The sequence below is a fragment of the Notamacropus eugenii genome, chromosome 4 (assembly GCF_028372415.1).
Source record: "Notamacropus eugenii isolate mMacEug1 chromosome 4, mMacEug1.pri_v2, whole genome shotgun sequence".
Lineage (NCBI taxonomy): Eukaryota > Metazoa > Chordata > Mammalia > Diprotodontia > Macropodidae > Notamacropus > Notamacropus eugenii.
In genome coordinates, this window is record NC_092875.1 from 240,390,127 (window position 1) to 240,406,057 (window position 15,931).

At 39.8% G+C, this 15,931-nt stretch overlaps 1 protein-coding gene and 1 long non-coding RNA gene across 3 annotated transcripts in view; one reads left to right on the forward strand and one right to left on the reverse strand.

Annotated features, from left to right (window-relative positions):
* The window catches only part of LOC140502464 (disks large-associated protein 1), a 100,915-nt gene that overhangs the window by 27,728 nt on the left and 57,256 nt on the right, over window positions 1-15,931 (forward strand). The window lies entirely within an intron of this gene.
* On the reverse strand, window positions 1,831-11,152 carry LOC140501081 (uncharacterized). 2 transcript variants are annotated; one of them, XR_011966052.1, is made up of 2 exons: window positions 9,970-11,152; window positions 1,831-3,534 (listed from the first exon to the last, which is right to left on the reverse strand). It is a non-coding gene; the product is annotated as an uncharacterized lncRNA (long non-coding RNA). The 2 variants fall into 2 exon arrangements; XR_011966053.1 differs by having other exon boundaries at window positions 1,831-8,610.

Consider the following 15,931-nt stretch of genomic DNA (forward strand, 5'->3'; position numbering starts at 1 on the left):
TACATGGTGATAAAGATTGGGCCTCCATTGGTAGAGGGACTTCCTGAGTGAGGAATATCCCACTCTCCATGCAGATTGCAACCTTATTTGCAACTTAAAAATTTTAGAAAGTCATTTCGTTTCAGAGACTAGACTTGAAACGTCTCCCTGACTCCAAGGACAGCACACTGCCTCTCTGGGCATAGCTGAATAATCCATGAATACACATACAGACACCAGGAGTGTATGCTCAAAAAGTTTATCCTGGGGTACATGATTTAGGTATAAAGATTGATACCATGAACAAACTGGAGAAGCAAGGAATAGTGTATTTATCAGATCTATGGAGAAGGGAAGAATTCTTTACTAAAGGAGAGATAGAATGCATTATGAAATGCAAAATGGATAACTTTGATTACATTAAACTGAGAAGTTTTTGCACAACCAAACCCAATGCAACCAAAATCCGGAGGGATGTAGTAAATTGGGAAAAAATTTTTACAGCTAAGCTCGGGGATAAAGGCCTCATTTCTAGAATATATAGAGAACTGACCCAAATGTATAATCATACAAGTCATTCCCCAATTGATAAATGGTCAAAGGATATGAACAGGCAATTTTCAGAGGAAGAAATTAAAGCTATCTATAATCATATGAAAAAATGCTCTAAATCACTATTGGTTAGAGAGATGCAAATCAAAACAACTCTGAGATACCACATCACACCTATAAGATTGGCAAACATGACAGAACAAGAAAATGATAAATGCTGGAGAGGATGTGGGAGAGTTGGAACACTAATTCATTGTTGGTGGAGCTGTGAGCGCATCCAACCATTCTGGAGAGCAATTTGGAACTATGCCCAAAGGGCTACAAAAATGTGCATACCCTTTGACCCAGCAATATCACTACTAGGACTATATCCCCAAGAGATCATAAAAATGGGAAAGGGTCCCACATGTACAAAAATATTTATAGCAGCACTCTATGTAGTTGCCAAAAACTGGAAGTCAAGGGGATGTCCATCAATTGGGGAATGGCTGAATAAATTATGGTATATGAATGTAATGGAGTACTATTGTGCCATAAGAAATGATGAATAAGAAGACTTCAGAGAGGCCTGGAAGGACTTATATGACCTGATGCTGAGTGAAAGGAGCAGAACCAGGAGAACTTTATGCACAGCAACAACCACAGTGTGTGAGAGTTTTTTCTGGTAGACTTAGATTTTTGTAATAACACAAGAACTTCTGAAAAAAAAAAAAATCCCAATGGTGGACCTCAAGGCAAAATGCCTTCCACACTCAGAGAGAGAAATATGGAAGTCACTCACATAATGTAGCAGATCATGTTTGTGTATGTGTATCTGTTTGTGTATCATGTTCTGATTTGTTATACGGATTCTTTCATTTATCTTAGTCTGACTACACAGCATGACTATAGTGAAAATATACTCAATAGGAAAGTATATGTAGAATCTATACAGAATTGTATGCAGTCGTGGGGAGGGAGGGAGGTAGTGGGGGGTGGGTGGGGAGGGATAAAATCGCAATTGTATGGCAGTGATTGTTAAACATTAAAAAAATAAAAAAATTAATTAAAAAAAAAAAAAAAGTTTATCCTGGTAGATGACAGGTCAAAAAACAAATTTGGAGACCACTGGGCTAGAGCGTTTTATAGTAAATCTGTATTATTTTCTAAAGTCACACATATTATTTATTTCATTAAATATTTCCCAATTACATGTAAAAAAATTTTTTTAACATTTTGAGTTCCAAATTCTTTTCCTCCCCCCACTTTTCCACCTTTCTTGAGAAATCAAATAATTTTATATTGATTACACATGAGAGGTGATGCAAAATCTTTATTTCCATGTTAGTCATGTTGCAAAAGAAAACATAGACAAAAAAAGAAAAGAAAAATAGAGAAAGTAAAAAAAAGTGTTCTTCAATCTGAACTCCATTCTCTTTTTGTAGGTGGATAGCATTTTTCAACATGGGTCCTTTCAACCGTTTGTTCTTACCCATGTTTCTTTAATTCAGCATTTAGGGAAATGCTTTGAAATCTGAAATACCTTAAGGCAAGATAGATTCGCAAGAGGAAATCTCATTATTTTTCATGTCTGCTTTATCATCTTAAGGTTTCTTTCTGAAAAAACTCCCTCCCACCAGGGAGAATTTCTGAAGTAAAAAGTTGAGGAAACCGGCTATACAACCATGCATGTTACAGTTACAGCGAAAAACAAACCTCAGCCATGTAACTAGCCTTCATTCATATAAATCTACTGCTATCAGCATAACATACTACTAATAGAAGCAATTTTTAAAGAATTAATGGAATGGTAGAAGATTGCTATATACTGCATTATTTGTGCTTATTATTTAACAGCAATCAAAAAATTCTAATAAGCATTTTTGTTGTATTATTAAAAGGTCAGTTGAATGTTAGAAAAAAAGAGAAACTTTTTGGAAGGTTGTCCTTATTGCTGAATTCCTTATAACTATCAAACTGGATCCCTCCAAAAAGTTTATTGAACTCTTCCCCACTCACTTAACCAGCCTTAGATAAATGAGCTCCTTTTAAACTGATGTTGATGTCTGTTTTACTCCTAGACAAACAAAGCTAATCCGTTGTCTTAAAATACACTCCATGGACATTTCCTATTTTACTTGGTGAGGCTAGGTAAATTGGAGAGCCTTATACAATACTCAATCAGTTGGGAGCTTTGTCTATCCAAGTCAGCAGGAGTTACCAAGTTTGGCATTAACGAATGAATGTTGTAAGGTGGGGGGGTTTTTGTTTGTGTTTTTAATTCCCTGGTGGTAAAGTGGACAGGGGTATAATTTTTGCCCAGAATAGCAAATAGCTATCCATCAAACACCTCCCCAAGTAAACTTACTGATAAAAGATAGCATCCAAACATTTATTGACAACAAGAATTAGTCAACTGTAGACAAGGAGGTACTCTATCACTTATTAAATCTTGCATATTTTGGGAACTGAAGCAAATATGGGCAAAGCTACTTAAATCTTTATCTGCTAAAGGCCTGGCCCCCTAAATAGAGGACATTCTTCCTACTTCTAAACTAAACAAAGGGAAATTCTGTTAAATGTTGGGAGAAGAACACCAGGTTAAAAAAAGTTAAGACTGGGAAATTGACTAGAAAGAAGTTGGAGAAAAGGGCTATAGTAAATGTCCTTATGCCATATTTGCATGTAGCCATTGTACCCTTGAATACCATGGGAAGTTACCACTTGACAATCACTAGCTGTGTGACCTTGGGCAAGTCACTTAACTCCAATTGCCTCATCCTGGGTCATCTCCAGTCATCCTGATGAATATCTGGTCACTGGATTCAGGTGGCTCTGGAGGAGAAGTGAGGCTGGTAACCTGCATAGCCCTCCCTCATTCAAAACAAAGTCAAGTGCAAGTCACGTCATTATTTCTCTGATGGCATGGTCTTCTTCGGCAATGAAGGATGAATACATACACGGGAAGCTGGGTTCTATTTCCATTCTCCTAGGCTGCTTATTGATTGTTTATAAATGTGTCTGCTGGATGTTAAAAGATAAAAAAATGTACACAATACAAACTCTGAGATCTTACTGTCTTAATAAAGGTGCAACAACTTGTACACAAATATGACACAAAACCAAAAACCTAACATACATAAGGACAGGAGGGCCAAGGGATATTACTCCCAGAACAACATCTTGGACAAATCACCTAACTTGTCTAAGCCTATAGTGTCCTCCTCTATAAAATAAGGGTATTATATCTCCTACCTCATAAACCTGTTGTGAGAATCAGATGAAGTCATACTTATTAAGTGCTTAGCACAGTGCCTGACATGATAGAAGCTAGACAAATGTTTATCCCTTTCCTTCCCTTCCCCTCTAAAGACCTTTCCCTAAATCTGCAAATTTATGATCCTACACAGCAGACCTGCACAAGTTGGCAGTTGGTAGGCACCAAAGTTAAAATAGGCTAAACTTCTTAGGCCACAGATAAGTTAGCATAAAGACAGACTGACGAAGGTCGGTTGCCTTGGGTCACATGACAATTAGAGTGAGAAGTGGCAACCCTACATTTTTCAAAGGCTGCCTGAAACCCTTTGGTGGGCAGCAAGCTTCCCAAGGGACATACGTTTTGCAGGCCTGTTATACACGGATAAAAGCTGGTAGTTGATTGGATAGTGGGTACAAACTTCTGTAAGGAGAATAGTGATGTCGTCAACAGAAATAGGGAAATTAAAAGGAGGGACAGATTTGGAGATGGAGAGAAGATGAGTTCAGTTTTGGACATGTTGAATTTGAGGTGCCGGTGGTACATCTAGCCATGCTGACCTATCTGTTAGCTGATTAAGGAGGTATGAGACTAGAACTTTAGGGAAGAATTACATAGACTAGGGTGCCATTCTGCATGGAGGTCGTCATTGAAGTTTTTAATTTAATTTAATGTTGTTTAATCCTTTCAGTTGTGTCCGACTCTTTTTGACCCCATTTGGGGTTTTCTTGGCAAAGATACCTTAGTGGTTTGCCATTACCTTCTCAGCTTATTTTGCAGATGAAGAAATTGAGACAAAGAGGATAAAGTGACTTACCCAGAGTCACACAGCTAGTAAGTGTCTGAGGCTGGATTTGAACTCAGGAAGAGGAGTCTTCCTAGCCTGGCACTCTATCCACTGCACCACCCAATAGGAGTAGATGAAATAGCCAAGGGAGAAGGAAAATAAGAACAAAAAGGAAGGAGGAGGACAGGAAAGGGGAGGAGGAGGAAGGAGATGACAACGATGATGACTGCCATGGAAGACAGAATTCTGCAGGAACATTCACACTGAACTAGGAGAACAGAACAACAAAAGAGAGAGAGAGAGAAGTAGCCAGAAAGGTAGGAGAACCATAGAGTACTATCATGGACAAAAAGGGAGGAGAAGATATCCAGAAAGAAGGGGTAGGTCAACAGTGTCAAATGCTTCTGCCTATAGGAATCCTGCCTAAAACTCTGCCTTTCAAGATTCTAATTACCTGATCAGATCAATTAAAAAGAGAAAGCAAAAAAGGATTTCCAGTACTTCATCAGTCAAGATCTTTTTGGATCCTGACTGTCATCTGTGTGTTATTTATCCCTCCCAGACTTATATCATCTGTAAAGTTAATGAGGATTCCATCTGTGCCTTTCTCTGCGTGATGAATGGACAAACAGCACAGGGTCAAGCACAGAACATCAGGGCAATCTGCTAGAGATCTGCTGCTAACTTGATATTGAACCACTAACTTCTCTTTGAGTCCATCCATTCAAACAGGTCATAATCTGTTGTCTCATTGTATTATCTTCTAGTCTACATCTTTCTACCTTCTCCACAAGGGTAGAATGTAAGAGTTATTTATCAAGTGCTGTCCTAAAGTCTAAGAGAATGTTATCTAGCACATTCTTCTCACCTGCAAGTTTAATAACACTGTGAAGAAAGGAAGGAAGTTGCACTTGGCGTGATTTGTTCTTGAGGAAGCTTTGTGATCAATCACTTTCTTTTCTCCAGGCTAGAATTTTCTTAGGAACTGAAGTTGCACTCATTGGCATATAATGCCCAGACTTCATTTCACTTTTTTGAAAACAGGGATATTTACCTTTCTCCAGACTTATTCCACCTTTCCTGTTCCCCATAAATTTTCCCATATTCCTGACAGTGCCACCTCTTCTATTCTATTCCTCATTGCTCACCTCTTCTAGTTCCTTCCATGCCCAAAGATGTAGTTCATTTCATCCAGGTGACTTGAATTAATTAAAGGCAACTAGATGCTCACTTACTGTCTCATTACTTATCTTGGGGATCAGCTTCCTGTTGGTCATTTCTGTTCTGTAATTTCCAGGGCAAAGGTCATTCTCAGCTGAGAGAACAAGCTGACTAAGATTCCAATAGCCTGACCTTTCTCATCAGTTATCGACACGTTCACTCCCAAATAGCTTCTCTGTTCTTTTTCTTGTCCTTTCCTCTCTATGTTACTTTTTTTAAGTCTTTTTTTCTTAGCTCCCCTAACTTGTCTCACCCCATGCTGCATTTTAGTCTTCGATACTTGTCTTACAAGACTACACTCTACTCATAATCTCTATTACTTACCCCTGAGTCCATGTACTGTACATATTTTATTAAAATCTAAGTTGCTTAGTGAGTTCTTATGTATTTTGTTTCTTTCTTCTTACAACTGATTTTCTTTCTCATTAGAGCTGTTTCCCTTTGTGTCATTCTTGAGTTTCTTATCACTCATGGGTTGACTTACCCTGACTCCTCAGGATCCCCCATAGCATTCTCTGAAGCTTCTGAAATCTATTTTCCCCAAATCTTAGCTGCCTAGCAGACTGTGCTTGACTTTCCTTTCCTCTCTCACAAACTATCAAAGGCAATGGTCACTTTTCCACAATGTTAGAGGAAGAGCTTAGTACAGTGCCTTGCTCTTAGTAGGCACTATATCAATGCTTATTTTCTTTCCTTCCTCCTTCTTATCAATTCCATTCATTTCTCCAGATTCAGTAAACATTTATTTCTTGTTGGTTATTCCACTTTTGAAAGGGTGACATGATTATGGAAAGCCACAAAGGTATTGGGTACTCTGCTTTTGTCAGAGAAAAAGCTCCAGTACATGCTTGTATAATTGAATTTTCCCATTACTATTATATCATGCCTCTATAATAGACTTGTAATCTATTTCCCAAATTCCTCATAAATTACTTCATTCTGTCCAGGTGGTCTGTAAAATACTCCAGTGTCAAAATCAACTCTGTTCCTCTCTTCATTGATATTTGCACAAATGCTCTCTCTACCACATTTCCTTCTCCAGGGACTGAGATTTATTGTCATATTCCAGGCAAGGTGTTCCTCCCTCCAAATATCAATGACAGCCATGTGATTGGATTGCCTCCTTGCTTTAGGATCTCTCATTCCTGTCTAAACTTTGGTCCTTTGTGTATGGACATTTGAGGCCATGGGTTTTATTACCTATTTCTTTCTTGGATTTTTGTCTCCTGTGAATTTCTAGGTATCCCAACCTTTATTCTTCCTTCATTGTTGCTACTTTCTATGGTTTCCAGCTTGGTGGATATACATAGGTAATTTTACCCCTTTTAAAATACTTTTTAAAAATACTTTTGATTAGATTCGCAAATATATTCTTTCCAGCTTTTGTTAGCCATATTCCACTTCTGGCTAGAAATTTTTCATCTCTACTTTTCAAGATGTAGTCCTGAAAGCCAAATCACCATCCTCTTAGTCACCTGTTCACTTTCCAAATCAATTTTTCTCTTCTGCACGTTTTTGTCTCCAGTGCTCAACAGTGAGGAAAACACAATCTATGTCTGTATAGTCTTCAGTGTCTTGCCTAAGACTTAGTAATCCTTAGTAATATTCTCTGTTATATCTTAGATACATGCCCCAGAGAAGGCAGCAGACCTCTCTGTTATTGTTATCAGGTTGACAAATAACTGCCTCAGGACCTCTGACCAGGGAATAACCAAACACCACAACTTTTCTCTACTTCTTCCAACCCATCCTGGATGATCCCTTATCTGGTTGTTTCTGTGGTTCTACATTTTCATTCCTTGGAGGACAAGCAGCTGCTTCCTCATAGCATCCATATCTCTCCCCTTCAGCCTCACTTTAAAAAAAAAAATTCCAACCATGCAGTCATCTTTTTCCTTCTCTGTATGACATTCTTCTACTCTCTACCCTCCTCACAAGTGTCATTTCCTCTCCACCACTTTGGATCCCCTTTGTGCCCATTTTTATTGCTGCTTTCAAGAACATTTCATTCTCCCTTCTAACCTAGAGTCCGAAGACAAATTCATCAGTTTCATCTGTTTGAGTATTACCTCCACTTAAGCAGCCTCTCCCTCTAAGCTTCAGTAAAGGGTGACTCTTCTATGCCCCCATAGCAAATAATCTTCATGAGTTACTATGGCCAAAAAAAAAATCCTTCACCCGATTACTAGCCTTACAGTGATGAGCCCCTCCAAACTTAGGTACTTGGATCTAAGGTCTGTACTCAAAGCCTTTCCAGTATGGTAGAGCTTGTTCTCCATTGGCATAACCAGTAAGGACACAGGGTCAGCCCCATACTCTGATGAAACACTAAAGTAGGATAATAGATACCTATATATATGACTCTTAAGTAGGGATATGAGATAATGTACTAGGTTCTCTATGTAGAAAGAGTAGATTATAAATAGAAACAAAAGTTGCTCCAAAAGATGTCTTCATAGGGTCTATTCCATGGAGGTAGGCGGGAGGAACCATTGTCATTCCCAAAGAGTTAGGCTGTACAAATTATGCCATGTGATATTCCCTCCACCCTTCTTTGTATTTTGATATAGAACATGTGGGAAGAATCAGACTGGTCAAATTTGGTTTGAAGGTTGAAGTATAAACCTGATTGAAGACATCTCAGTGTAAATATGCGTAAACATCATTCCCATTGGAACTTTGATGATGTCTTCTTGATGTGGTATGGAAGATTATCTTTGTTCTGGATGCTCATTATACCACAGTGAGGGAGGGTGATTGACTGAGTTATGGATTTTGGAGAATGATTGATCCCTTTGCAGCTGGGATAAATCCGAGTTGTACTCTAGGACTTGCCCTTTAAAAGAGAACAGAAGAAATCTGGAGAGACCTTTTCTAAGAGATGTACAAGGGAGAAGAGATACATACTTGAGTCCTAAGGAGTGAGGTGGGAGAGGGGAAGCCTACAGGTCTGTGCAACACCCCAGAAAACTTAGAGGCCCCAGAGTTGACAGTCATGGGGAGGTAGTGGAAGAGCAGCTAAGAATCTCCCAGAAAAGCAACACCTAGTGAAGAAGTTTCTGGACCAAGGTGGAATCAGAGCCAAGGGAGCAACAAGAGCCATGATGTGGAGGCAAAAATAAATGTCTTTGTCTTCTCTTAGTACTGTAAGTTAAAAGGGATTGGCTTTCTAGCAATAACCAAGTTACCCTTTAAAGGAGCCTCAATTTTAAAGTAGTACAGTAAAATTTTCAGGGATGTGTATAGGTCCTTGAGACAGAAGAAACTCACTAAAGGATGAAGAAGAATTGTCTTGATTGTTTATGGGTCTGAGTGTGAGTCCTTTGCTTTCTGCATTTTCTGTTTGGTGAAATAAAGCTTCCTGTATATTCGCTGTATCATTAACAGAGCCCATAACTTGGACCTTAGGGTATATTTACCTTTCCTGTAGAGCCCTAGTCACAAACCGTACTCTGATGTTCCTGAAGGAGAAGTTGAGTGGAGGCACCAGTCAGATCATGTTTTTTGAGAATCTCTGAAGGACTGAACCAGGTTTTTATAACCTAGGGATTTTGTTCTGAACCATATGTCTTATATGTATATGGGTAAAAACAGTTTAAAATGAACATTCATAATAAGAGTCAATGAGAGATAGCCTGGCTACACTATTCAAGACCCTGTCAGCAATCCCACTCTTTTGGGCAGAGGATTAGGGGAAAGCAAGCTTGCTGGTTATGTGCAATAGCCTTTGCCTGTTATTATTAGTAGTGAAAACAGTATTTACATAGTGTTTTATGGTTTCTAAGGCACTTTTTTCCACAACTACATGAGGCATCTCCCTCCCTAAGTATACCTCTCAGTTCTGGCCTCTCCAGATTTATGTCTGTTCCCTTTTAAAAGGTAGCGCTCAGAACTATCCCAGCCACAAAGGAATGCAGGTATTGTTATATTCCCAGCTAGCAAATGAGTAATCTGAAGTTCAGAGAGCCCAAGTAATTTCCCCAAGGTCACGATGGACACTTGAAACTGGTACTCCAAGCCAGGTCTTCTGACTCCCTTTCCACTGCTTTGTATCTGAAGAGACGTGAATCATTCTATGGATTTATTCAGATATAAGAATGTTAACAGCTAAAACAAGCCAAATTGAGACTAGCACAGAGGAGAGAGCCCTATAGTTGGATCTAATTTGAGTTTGAATCCTGGCTCTGACCCTTACCAGTGGTGGATGATCAGGGAAGAGATCTTCAATGTCCACCTTCCGCCTTCTCCAATTAGAGAGATGGAGGGCTTCTGCAGGTAGGAGATGCTGAAGAGGTGAGAGTTTCCGAGCTGACTTCATCTTGCAGAGTGATGAGTTTCTGGAGATCACGAAGTCCAGAAAAGCTTTGTGTCCATGAGCAGGTCTGATGCCTTAACATAATCATCCCTTAAAAAATATTTGTTGAACTTAAATTAGACTTCTCTGAAGTTCAGTTTCTTAATCTGTTAAATTTGAGTAATGTTGAATAACAACTGTATTACCAACCTCACCTGGTTGTTAAGACAGAAAGAACCCTAAAAATGTGGGTTATTATTCTCCCAGAGTCTCTTCTCAATGACAGGCTTTAAAAGGTTTGCAGCAGTCAGAACCCACTTCTTTGTTAGCACAAAGGCTTCAAATCTAGCTTCATACCTCACTAGTCCATGCTCTAGTACCCACCCTTGTTATTATAATCAACAAAATAGTTCTTTTCTTTGCCAAGTTTTCGATAGCATGACCTTGTCCTAATAGTTCCTTGCAGTACACACCAGTTTTCAGGGTGTGGTATTCATCTTGTTTCAAATTTCAAAAGCCTAAAACTTGGCATATTCACTGATATCCCACATGCATACTTGTCTTTCCTCCTTCCTTCCTCCCTCCCTTTTAAAGCAACTCAAGTTTGGGAAAATCAAAATCACAACCTGATTCAGAGTGTTAGAAACAGCCCCAACCAGGAGCACAGTGAACCTCTGTGGCATTAGTTATAAAGTACCTCCCTTAGTGTACTCCCTGGGCATGACCCAAGACTCTAGTTTCGGTGCTAAAGAATGAGTTCTTTCCCAGTGGGCCATTCAGTTCATGGGTGCTTTGTCAAGTCTACCAGCAAAGGTTCCTAGAATGATCAGTTTTTAACAATGTTAACACCTGCCTGGGAGGGATTAAAAGCAGACTGCCACCATGCTCTGGGCCAGTTCAAAACTTGACAGTTGTCACTTCCCTTCTCTCTCTCCTCCTTATTAAAAACCTGAAGTAAAATTTCTTATTTTTTTCTCTTGTGAAATTCTAGGTTCAATTTGTTATCCATTTGCAGAGTCTACTGAAGATGTTCACATGGATGAATGAGTTCCATATATTGTCAATTAAACTATGTCATGGTTTGAAAAAAGACATTTTTCTTTCCTTTTTTTAATATTTTATTTATTTTTAGTTTTCAACATTCACTTCTGTAAGATTTTGAGTTCTAAATTTTCTTCCTTCCCTCTGCACCTTCCTCTCCAAGATGATGGGCAATCTGACAGGTTATTGATGTACAATCACATTAAACATTATTTGCACACTGAACTAAAATTTCTTGAAATTGAGCAAACCTGCATAAAAAAATTCTATTCTGCTTTTTATCTGTGGAATAAAACCCAGGGAATAGGATGATAAAGAGTATTTGAAATAAACAGCAATAGCCTGTTTGGAAAATATTTAAGAAAGTAGCCCTGTATGAAAATAGTTTGGGAGTAAGAATTCCTCCATACCCAATGTCTTTCTGCTGCTGTTTCTGTGTTACTCTTAAAGTGTTCCTCATAAGATGACAGGATCATAGACTTAGAGCTAGCAGGAGACTCAAAGGTACTCTCATCCAGTATCCTCATCTTGCAACCCAGGAACCTGATACCCAGAGGACTGAAATGAAATTATTTCCCCAAATTCTCTCAAGTATTCTTTAGTTGGCAGAGCTGGGATTGGCATCGAGGTCCTTTGACTCCAGACCCAGCTTTCTTTCCACTGCGTCACTTCCCTGGATGGCATGATTAAGCATTATACCTGGGTTTCTTCCTGCTTGGCCCACTTTAATTTGGAAGCTGATCTGCTAACAAAGGATGGCCTTGTTTTAGGGAATTTTTGTTTGCAATTGTTGGTGGCCTTTTGCGCTTGCTTTAAAATAAGGGAGGGAACTTGAGTTTTTACCTGTGCCTCAAAGTGAGCCATTTTCACTACGGTGGCAGTTCTAAGGGGTGGCATGTTCAGACCTCAGCCATGACGGAAGGCTTAGAGAAACGTTTCTAAAGACTCTCACAAACAAAGAACTGTATAGGTCTAGCATTTCCCTCATTGAAGTGAGATTTAGTCCTGAAAAGCAACCATTATGTGAATGAAGAGAGCAAAGATAACCAGCAGCCAGAAGATTCCAAACCCGATAGCTGTTAGTCTATTACCTAGGTTTATGACATGAATCTTGAAGCTGTGTGAGTGAATGAATACCTTGCAGGTACAAGGCACACATAGCTTTGGCCACAATCTGTTTTGTTCCACTAGCAGCACTCAGCTTTGGTAGAAGCAGCCCAGGGCAAGAAGCAACCAAGGGGCTAGAACACAGACCAGGCCTGGAATGATTAAAAATGGCTCTACAGTTTAGCGTCTGTATGTTCATTTGTAACTTGTAGCACAGAAGGGAAGAGAAAAAGCCCTCTCTTGAGAAACATAAACTTGTTTCTTAGAGGGAAGCCAAAGCACCAGCTTCAGCAGAGATGCGTGCTAATGATTGACCCCAACAGCCGTAGCTATTAGAACAGACTCTGCATTGTGTTCCAGACTGGTTTATCCAGTCTGTGGTTTCATGGTTTTCTGCACCTTAGGCCAGATATCTGCTGGTAGTTTGCAGAAGTTGTAATGATTACACCTTGTGCCTTTGGGGTATGGAAGAGTGAGAAGAAGCAGCACCAGGTCTGAGAAAAGTGTTTGACGAAGCCTTGATCCCAAGGCATGGGGGAGGAAGGGTACCTTGGGGAAAAGGAGGACCACATACATAGGGAGCAACATATACTTTTCCTCCAGAGCCCAATCTCTTTGTCCCTGGGTGTACCTAAGAATGCTAGTTGTCCCCCTCTCAAAAGAGGAAATTGTAACTTGAAAGATATTGAATGTTTTGTAGAGCGGAACATTCTTTGAAAGCTATGGTAGAGGGAATCTCTTTCTTAAGGAACTAAGTTGACAGGAACAGGACAAATTGGAAAGGTCTGCCTGGGTTCAAAGGCTCAGCCTTTAATCCTTAGCCATTTTAATTTCACTTAACTTTTATTTCTTTCTGGGTGACTTAACTGTAAACTTCTATTAATCTATTGCCAAGTCATTCTTCTTGCTATAGTAAATACATTTACAGAGTCTGTGGCCAAGACCAATCTGTCAGGAATGTTGGTAGTACTTTTTTTTTTTTTAATAGATAAAACAAAGGCATATGAAACTAGGTCATTCTATTTTATATGTGGCATGGAGTCAGTCTTTGGCTGCCTTTTCTCAGACTGAAAACAATAAAGGACTAGGACTCATAAAAGTTTTGAAATGTAATGCCTTTAGCAATACATCATCTTAGTAAGTCAAGCTTCATGTTTGCACAGTTGGAATTTTGTATGACTGGAACAGCTAGTAACTGCAGCATTGTCTTCCAATTTACACTCGGGTGAGGTGGGAGAAGTCAGGGAACATCAGGAGGTAACTGACAACATATTGGGGATGCTCCCAAAGAAGGCAGTACAGAGGTAGCCTTCCTCCCTTAGAGAAGCAGCAGGCTATGTTTGATGTGCACAAACATTTAGCAAAACTTGTCTCTTTCTCCACAGTGACATGAGGCCTATAAGCATGACTTCATTCTTTTACACGAGCTGAGATTCCTTACTGTTACTGTCAAATAGTCAGCATAAATAACACCAAAGAACTGACTGCTGGCAAGTCATAGCAGTTCTTAAACAGCGTACAATCTACATGCATGAAACAGCTAGACTGAAACGATGACTCATTTGCTTTGCCCTCTTGATGGTCAAGCCCCAAACTGTTTCCAACAAGTTAAAATGTTGTTGTCCTCCCACTGCTGTTGCATGCTTGCCAATCTTAGAACACCACAGTATCGAAAGAATCAAAGTTGGGGGTGACTCAGAAAACAATGAAGAAACACATAAGGGTATGTGTGACAGTTACAATGTGTTTCTAGTGATGCTCTAGGCTCCAGAGCTGGTGGAAGAGATTTTTATTTTTTACAGGACTAGTGATTTCACTGGTTAAAGTACTAAGATAAACACCTTCTCTCAATGAAAGTCAACCTCTTTTTCTGCAAATTACAATCTTAGAGGGTTGCCTAGGGGCACCGAGATAAAAAGTGACTGGTCCTGGGTCACCTAACGAGTATGTCAGAGATGAGTCTTGATCCAATCTTCCCAAATGCTCCCTATCCAATATACCAACTTCACCTCTAAGCATAAGGGATATCATTGAGAAAACGAGTGATCAGAAATGGAAGAGGCAGTGCCATGGAGAGCCTGAGTGCTGTCCTGGTACCCACAAAATGCACAAAGACCTCGAGGAAGTGTTCCAGCACACTGGGAATCCCCTATGGAAGATTTCTGGGAAGGAGTGGAGTAGAAAGTAATCTGCACTGAGGGAGGAAAGGACCCTTTGAAGGAAGTCTAATCATACAATCATACAGATCACTGTGTGATTGATGCAGCCACAGGAAACATAGTGTTTACGCTTTTCAAAACAGGAGTGTAAAAGGATTGGATGAGATTGTATTCTTAACCTGTTCAGCTTCTAGGAAAATGCATCTCTATAACTTTGTGAATAGCCTGTACTCCACTATATGAATGGGGGTCAGTAATAAATATAGGATAGGCCAATTCAGTTCACCAAATATATATTAAAATACCTACTACATCCAGAGCACAAGAGGTAGTGTAGTGGAATGATTAGAGAGCTAGCCAGGAATTCAATTTAGTAAATATTTATTAAGGGCCTACTCTGTGTCAGGTACTGTGCCAAGCATTGGGGATATAAAAAAGGTAAAAAACAGTCCCTGCCTTCATAGAACTTACAATTTAATGGGAGACCTGGCTTCTAGTTCCACCTCTGACACATCCTGTCTATGTGATTCTGGAAAAGTCACTTAGCCTCTCTGTGCTCTAGGATTTTGAGGATACAGAGAAGGTTTTAAGCTCTGTTGGGAAGAAGAGTTTCCCTACCTGGCAGCTGCCTGTAATAATGAAATCCCAGGTTTTACCGCTATATCAGTTCCTAACTATTCAGGCAGGGGTGCATGGGCTGTTCAAGAGGACTAGCACCAGTGGTGTGAGGGCTTGTCAAGCCTTTTTCAGGGCTGTTCATCCACCTTTGGTGTCCACTTGATTTGCTCATCTCTCACCTGTGGCTCCAAGAAGCTGTATCATATGTAGTGGCCACAACCTAGTAAAGTGATTCAACAAACACACTAAAGCAGGTTAAGGGGAACCAGTGGGTCTCAAACTGTTGGTAAATTAGGGGGCTGTCTACCCCAATCATGGAAAGACTTCCTCTGGCAGAATGAGGGGGTGAGAGCAATTTGTTCCACTAGCCATGAAAGTGGCTGAAGCAGATCCTGTGAAGAGCTGAGAGCTTGATCAGGCATCAGAGACACTATGGTCATCCGCTGCATTCTAGGCCACTGCCGGTCATCCTGATTTGTTTTACCACTGGACTTCAATGACTCTGGAAGAGAGTATGAGGTTCAATTAAATCTAATTCATGAACAAGTTAAGACATAACCTTGTAATGTCATTGGTCCTCTTTGAAAACAAAGGACAAGCAACTGCACCGATTCAGGCTACAATGCTAGGGCTCTGGACAAAAGACAGTGTAGACAATACTGAATTCCCACCCTCAAAGATCTTACTCAGTCGTTTCAGTTGTGTCTGACTCTTTATGGCCAGGTAAAGATTTCATTTTAATTGTTTCACTAATTGGATCAGTGCCCTTTTATTTGTAGGTTGGTAATTTTGGGTGCATCTTAAAAGTTCTCCAGATGCCAGTGTGGTCCAGCCCAGCAAACATTTAACTGAGCCTACCAGGAGCAAGGCATTCTACTAGGCTCTGGCAAGATTAGCTACAGGGCTGTATTTTGAGGCAGTCATGATTCATGGAAATT